The sequence below is a fragment of the Octodon degus genome, unplaced genomic scaffold (genome assembly GCF_000260255.1).
Source record: "Octodon degus isolate 3935 unplaced genomic scaffold, OctDeg1.0 scaffold00014, whole genome shotgun sequence".
NCBI lineage: Eukaryota > Metazoa > Chordata > Mammalia > Rodentia > Octodontidae > Octodon > Octodon degus.
Genome location: NW_004524590.1, coordinates 10,568,471 through 10,576,196, shown reverse-complemented (window position 1 = coordinate 10,576,196; position 7,726 = coordinate 10,568,471). Strand labels below are relative to the sequence as shown.

The following is a 7,726-nucleotide window of genomic DNA, read 5'->3' as shown; positions in this document are numbered from 1 at the left end:
GTCTACTTGAGAACGAGGAGATCCGCTGCCTTTTGTATTGTTCGGGAATATTTTGAACTGATTTCAAAAAGTTGGAGGTTTTTCTAGTTGGAAAAAAGTTTTTTAACTGCCCCGTCTCCCTGCCCCCCACCCCCTGGTGCTTGAAGCCCGAGCGTTTGCACTGGGCTGCATTCCCAGTGCTTCTGAGACGTGACCTCGCTGAACTGTGCGGGCTGGGATGAAATTTGCGATCCTGCTGCTGTGTGCTCTTCCCTTGTGCTGGGGTTGCTGGCGTGCGCTGTGTTGTGACCTACGACTGCATCTGTAATGTACCTCACAAGTCCTTTAGACCTATTGGTAATTGTTTTTTTCGGAACCGGGGATTGAACTCAGGCCCTTGCTCTTGCCAGGCAAGCGCATGTTCTATTGAGCTATCCTCCCAGCCCCACTACTGGTAATATTTTTTGTTGAGGTGGTAGTCTGCGGATTTTTCTTTTTCTTATATTTTTTCTTTTCTTTTTTTTCTTTTGACAGAAGTGCCCTCATTAGAAAACATGTATAATTTAGCTGGTGGTGAATTATTTCTTTTTTCTTTCTTTCTTTCTTTTTTTCCTTTTGGGATTTTTGGTTTGGTTTTGTTTTCTGAGACAGTGTAGTTCACCCTGGCCTTGAACTCACTATGTAGCTCTGGCTGACTTCGCTGGGATTACAAGCACCCCCAGCCCCCTGCGATTCTCTTTATCTTTATTGGGATTACTGGCAGTTTTAATGGCATTTGCTCTAAACTGGTGTACTGAGATCTCCAAAAAAAGTTACCAGATTGCGGCCACCAGTATGTATGAGTGATAAACTTTGGAGTTTGGAATTTGTTTTCCAGGGCTGGGGATTAAACCCAGAGGCACTCTACCGCTGAACTACATTCCAGCCCTTTAAAAAAATTTTAGACTCCCGCTTGCTGTGCTTCTCAGGCTGGGCTCCAGTTTGTCCTTCTGGATACCTGGGATGACAGGCATGTGCCACTCTTTGTGCCTGGGTGTATTTTATAACCGATTAATGTTAAAGTAGTAAATTTTACTTCAATTGAAAAGGAATTCTTTTATTGAAATTTTAGAAATTAATTTTTTAATCACATAGTTCTACTATCTAAAATTTCCATTGTATCATTTTATATTGCCTGCTAATTGTTGGATCAGAGTAGTGAATAAGTCAGACCTAGTTTTGTGTTTTAGTGTGTGAAGTAGCTGATAGAATAAAAACAATTAAGTTTTAAATTATAGCTTCTTTTTTTTTTTAACATTTATTTATTTAGTGTGTGTGTGTGTGTGTGTGTGTGTGGCCAGCTCAGCCCACCAGGGGGCGGGGCTGGCTGGCATGTGGTGCTGGGGGATTGAACCGCAGTCCCTGTGCTTTCCCAAGCTTGTTCCAAGTAGGTGCTTTAGACCACTGAGCCATCTCACCAGCCCAATTATAGCTTCTTAATGTTTTGGCCTCAGAGTATCACAGGGCCACCTAATTAAGATTGGGACTGCTTTGCTGAGCAAAGTCACTTCATCTATAAAATGAAGATTAGCTATGGGGAGGATAAGATGGACAGAGAGGTGAAGTAGAAAAAGATTATTCCAGAAAGATGGAACACCTAATGAAAGAAAGGCCTGGAATTGAGACTCTTGGGCCCAAAACAGTGCAGTCCTAGAGCAGAAGAGCACCTGGAGTGGGCATCCATAGGGTCGGGCAGATAGAACCCGAGATACAGTGCTCGCCAATTAAAGACTTAGAAACAGTAATCAGATTTGGGGTGGCTGAAAATCCATGGCCGCAGCTTAAAGAATGGAATTGTTGGGGTTGGGGAAGAGAGAATATGGGGATTTTTCCTCCCCAGCTGCCAAAGCTTTTGTTGGTTAATGATTGGTCATACATTCTCAATGATCTCTGGATTAACCCTATTAGAGAAAATGGCTTGTAACAGCTTGCTTGTCCTATTAATAGTCCAAGTGAGAGAATCATACCCCTACATGGGATAACATTTTTTTTCTGAGATTTGATTTTTCACTTACACTTTCTGTCAATATCTAAGTCAGTTATATTTTTAAAACAACAGTAGTAGGCTGGCCAGATAGCTCAGTGGATGAAAGTCCCTGCTTAGGCAGATGGAGGGACCAGGGTTCGATCCCTAGCCTGCAGTGCCAGCCCTGCCCCCCCAGGGCTCAGTGAGTAGGTGATTCACACTGGGCATGGTGGTGTGTGCCTATAATCCCAGTGTTTGGGAAGCTGAAACCAGGAGGATCACTACTAGTCTGATCTGCATAGTGAGACCCTGTAGACCCCATAGACCATGTACTAAATACAAAAAACAAACAGAACCCCAAAACTAGTGCTATGTTGTATAGCATTATATTCATCATAACTTCCCTAGCTCTTCACCTCTTGACAGTTGTATTTAAATTTTTTTTTCACATATGATATCCTGAAAAATCCTTCTTGTAACCCCATAAGTAACTATTTCTGTAAGCATTCTATTAAAAAAAAAAAAAAATTGGTCCATTAGTCTATTTTAAAATGCCCCCGTGCCTCTTTTGGCACTACTGTGGCTTGAACCCAGGTTGCACTGGTACTTACAAACTTTGCTTTTCTTTTTTGGTTTTGAGCCAGGGTCTCCCTAAGTCTCCCGGACTGGTCTTGCCTCACTCAGCCTTAGGAGGATCTGATCACATGCGTGCACTGCCACACCATGCCTCGCTTTCATGCTAACATTCTTAACAGCACATTCAAGTTCTCATATCATTTTTAATAATGAAGAGAATAACACATACAAGTGATTGTTTCATCTTACCACTATCTTGAGAGACTTTTACTTGTCAATATCTTTTCTTTATTTTTAAATTAAATTTTATTTTTTATTATATTTTTTTTAATTTTTATTTTTTTGAGACATGGTTTTGCTATGCAGTTCAGGCTGGCTTTGAACTCACTATATAGCCCAGTCTGGCCAGAAATTCTGTGATTCTCCTGCCTCAGCCTCTGGAATCTGGAATTCTTTTACTGCTTTCGTTTGTTTGTTCTTTCTGGCACCAAAGATCAAATCCAAGGCCTGTACATTCTAGGCAAGTGTTCTGTATCACTGAGCCACATCCCCAGCCTTGTCTTATTTTTTGATTTGAATTTTCTTGATTACTGTTAGGTATCTTCATATAAATATGTTTTATGTATCTTTTTTGTTACCCTTTTTTGGACTTGTTACTTTATTTATTTTATTTTATTTATTTATTTATTTTTTGCGGAACTAGGGTTTGAACTCAGGCCCTTGCGCTTGCCAGGGAAGCACTTATTCCACTGAGCCAGCTCCCCGGCCCCCTATTTGTTTATTTTAAATTGGGTTGTTTGCCTAAATGAGTTGTAATAGTTGTTAATTAAAATACTTCAAAGTTTTTCAGAAAATTGTTTAAAAGCTTTCATCCTTCCAATACATTTCTGGTACTCATTTCTTTTTCACTTTAAATCTTCAGTCTGTCTTTTATTTATTTGTTTATTTTTTAGTACAGGATCTGCAGGCTCTCACTACACAGATCAGACTCATAGTGATCCTCATGTTTTCAGCTTCCCAAGCACTGGGATTGCAGATGTACAGTTTATTTTTATGTAAAGTACTTGCATAGTTGTATAAAAAATTATTTTTTGTGATACTAGATTTCATCATTCAAAATACAGTTATTAAGTTTTATACCTAAAAGTAAGCTGTAGGGGCCAGAGAGATGATTCAGTGGAATAAGCACTTGGCTGGCAAGCACAGGGGCCTGAGTTCAATACCCGGTTCCACACAAAAAAAAGCAAGCTGTATTTTTCTTTGACAAATTGACCCTATTTGTGTAGTTAAATCTGTTTGCAAGCTGTCAAGAGGATGTGGAACTCAAAAAAATTATAATTACATTACCTATAACCACAAAATGGTAGTACATTTTGAATGTTTTTCCTTTTAAAGCTTCTACTGTAGAAAATTTAACATATATGAAAATAGAAGAGGGGCTGGGCTTCCGCCACAGCAACCATTGAAAAAGGGTAGCCACGGCCCTCCGCTATCCCATGGCCGTGGGCCTCAACAAGGGCCACAAGGTGACTAAGAATGTGAGCAAACCGAGGCACAGCCGCCGCCGTGGACGTCTCACCAAACACACCAAGTTCGTGCGGGACATGATCCGGGAGGTGTGCGGCTTCGCCCCCTATGAGTGGCGCGCCATGGAGCTGCTCAAGGTCTCCAAGGACAAGCGCGCCCTCAAGTTCATCAAGAAAAGGGTGGGGATGCACATCCGCGCCAAGAGGAAGCCTGAGGAGCTGAGCAACGTGCTGGCCGCCATGAGGAAGGCAGCTGCCAAGAAGGACTGAGCCCCTCGGGAATAAAGCTTTGCAGAAAAAAAAAAAAGAAGAGGGGCTGGGGAGATGGCTCAGTGGAATAAGCGCTTCCCTGGAAGCACAAGGGCCTGAGTTCGATCCCTGGTTCCACAAAAAAAAAAAAAAAAAAAAAAGGAAAAGAAAATAGAAGAGTACAGTGAACCTGTTCATGAGCCCCCCAATTTCAGTAGTCATCCTGAATTTGTTTCACCTCTATGCTCACCTCACTCCCTTGTGGTTTTTGTTGTGTTGTGTTGTTTTGTTTTTTTATATTGAGGCTTGAACTTAGGGCCTTTGCTCTGAGCTACATCCACATCCATTTTTATTTTTTATTTTGAGACAGGCTGTCCCTAAGTTGCCCAGTCAAGAGTTGTGTTCCTCCTGTCTCAGCCTCCCAAGTGTTGCGATTATTAGGTGTGCAACACCACATCTGGCTTCCTTGTGTTATTTTAAAGGAAATCCCAGACCCTATGTTTTTTGTTTCTTCTATAAATATTTCAGTCTGTTTCTCTAGAAGATAAAGTGTGTGCATATGTTACTGGGAATTGAACATGGGCTTGTGTTCAACTATTGGAACATCTATTGAACATTTGAACATTTATTTAATATTTTTTTTAAAATGTGGCTGGCCATTTTTGCCCTGCCTTTAGGTCATCCTTCCTCTAGGTCATTATTATTATTATTATTATTATTTTGTGGAACCAGGGATTGAACTCAGGCCCTTGCGCTTGCCAGCCAAGTGCTTATTCCACTGAGCCATCTCCCCGGCCCCAAGGTCATTATTATGATATTATGCTGAGGTTTGTATTTGTATGGGAATCAACAGCTAATATGGCAGTGACATTTGGAGAGGGTTATCAAGCGTCAGAAGGAAGATGGGATCTCTTCAAGTATTGTGCATGTACGTACAAAAGAGTGCAATACTATCATTCAGCTGGTCATTCTGTTTATAAAGGGTCTGTTTGATTCTAAATTTGGGGGAATTGTTGAATTTTAAATTAGCATTTTTGTGTAATACTGTGTACTTGTTGCCCTTTTATAGAGTAATTTAAGCCGTCTAAACACATTAAGCAGTTTATTTTTGAGAGTGAGTATGAGACGTGATTGTGGGGCCCATATTTCATATTAAATGGTTTCATTTAATGTTGACATTAGTACTTTTATCTCTGTGTATGATCAATAAACAGTCATGTTTTGAAAGAGTTAAAAAAAACATTTAAGATAGAGTAAGTATGTGAGTCTCACTGGGAACTGAACACAGGGGCTTGTGCGTGCTAAGTAAGTGCTCTACCATGAGGTTACACTCTCAGCCAAAGAACTTCTTTTTAAAGAGAATTTCAGTGCCATGATTTTACCTAGAAGTGGCAGTAGTCTGGCAGTAGTCCAGTCAGTATGAAATCCAGTTGGTGTAAAATTGTATTTCTTTGGGCAGTTCACATGACAGCTATCATGACTGCCAGTTTATCTGCTTTCACAGCAACATGCCAGTTTATAAAAACAAGAATGATAATCTTCAATTCTTACCTGTTGAATTTTTATATGGTGTTAATATTTTGCTTTTATCTTTATCAAGTTTGTAAACGCATGTAGGTTAAAGTCACACATGACGCCATGTGTTTATTTTGAACTAATTTTATATTTTTATCAAAATTATACCTCTTGCTTAGATTCCCCCAGTGATAGTCTCTAACAACTTTAAAAAATTGAAACCAGAACCCAGATTTTGTTCTATATTATGATGGATATGTATTTTAAATTTTGTTTTGTATTTAGTGTTGGGGCCTGGGATTAAACCCAGAGCCTCACAAGGCTGAGTGCACCCTTAATTACTGAGCTGTACCTCCAACATTAAATCTGTTTGTTTTTTAATTTTCGTATAGGGTCTCACTAGTAGATCAGACTCGTAGTGATTCTCCTGTTTCCAGCCTCCCGAGTGCTGGGATTATAGGCGCACACTACCACACCAGTCTCAGTTGCTGCCTTAGCGCCCCCTGGGGGCGGGGCCCGCAAGGCTCGCTGAGGGTCGAACCCACCCCTGCGCTGTGCCTAGCAGGTGCTTTAGTCTGCTGAGCTATCTGGCCTGCCCTAAATCTGTATTTTGGAATCTGGTTCCTTCACTTTTTCTCTTGCGATTTATTTGTAGAATAAGACAAATTAAGTTTTTAAAAATGAATTGATGTTTTTCTCTCTATGTTTCGTTCATTTTTTTTTTTTAGCTGTGATCTTAAAATTTCATCAATCTAAAATGTGAATTTTACATAAATGATTTTGTGGCACAATAAAGAGGGAAACAAAGATTAGAAAATCAGACTTTGAGTCCTCCTTGCACAGTATTCACCGTTTACTAAATAATACTCCACAGAACAAGACAGTGCCTGAGGAATCTTTCTTAGGATCAGGTAGGATTATTTATTAGATATTTGTTTCTTAGGATTATGAGCTGTGCTGGATAACTAGCTATTTAGAGGAGAGCTTGTGTCCTCAAATTGCTTGCAATGAAGGGGACAGATATTAGTGATAATTATAACCTGGTTAGTGAAGCAATAAAATATTTTCGAGGTTCGATGTAATATGATGAATGACTGACATTTTGGACACCAAAGAATTTTTTTGAGAGATGATGGAGTTGAGTTAAAAGGAGTAAGCAGGGACTCAACTTTCCTAAAGTCTTAGAAATCTCAGCTAACAAGGAGGTCTCACCTAAGCAGCTGCAATGAGACCAGTTAACAAGATGCTAAAGGAGTAATATCTAGAAGACACTCTGGAGTGTGTGATGGATCCAGAATTATGGGTGATGGTTTTATAAACTGGAAAGCTATCTAAAATTTTAGTTATTTCCTTGGGATTGGTTTAGTTATGCAGGAGTATTTATAGTAAAATATGTGTGATAATCTTCAATTTATGGACATAGTACTTATGTTTTAATATGGTAGTATGTTTATCTTAAAATTAGTTTTATGGTTTTTAAAAATCAGATTTATAAATGCATACACTTGAAAAGGTCATCTACTTTGGTAATTTCTATTGAAAAAGCAGTGTATTAAATTCCATTGTTCCTCTCTCAGGCAATCACTTTCATATTTAAATAGACATGCTTTTAATGCTATGTTTTGATTTTTAATTTTAGGAATTATTTGAACTGTTAGAGGCCAAGTCATGTAGTCTAATTTGATTATTTTTCCTTTCCTGGAGTTAAATCCTCTTTTTAAATTTTATATTTTGGCTTAATATATGTGCTTATTCTCAAACTCTGCTAATTACACAAATAAGATACATTAATTAACAAAGCAACTTAGTTTCTATGATGTTTCCATTAAGTGTTTCTCCAACCTATATTTGGTGTTTTCATAGCATGCTAGCCATA

The 7,726-nt window shown here is 39.0% G+C and overlaps 1 protein-coding gene across 3 annotated transcripts in view; it reads left to right on the top strand.

Annotated features, from left to right (window-relative positions):
• The first annotated feature begins 948 nt into the window (after positions 1-948).
• Positions 949-7,726, top strand: part of Epb41l5 (erythrocyte membrane protein band 4.1 like 5) — a 184,079-nt gene continuing 177,301 nt past the window's right edge. For all 3 annotated transcript variants that reach the window (XM_023709699.1, XM_004626349.2, XM_004626350.2), the window contains exon 1: positions 949-988. The gene's annotated coding sequence lies outside the window, so the exon portion shown is untranslated. The remainder of the gene's footprint in view (positions 989-7,726) is intronic.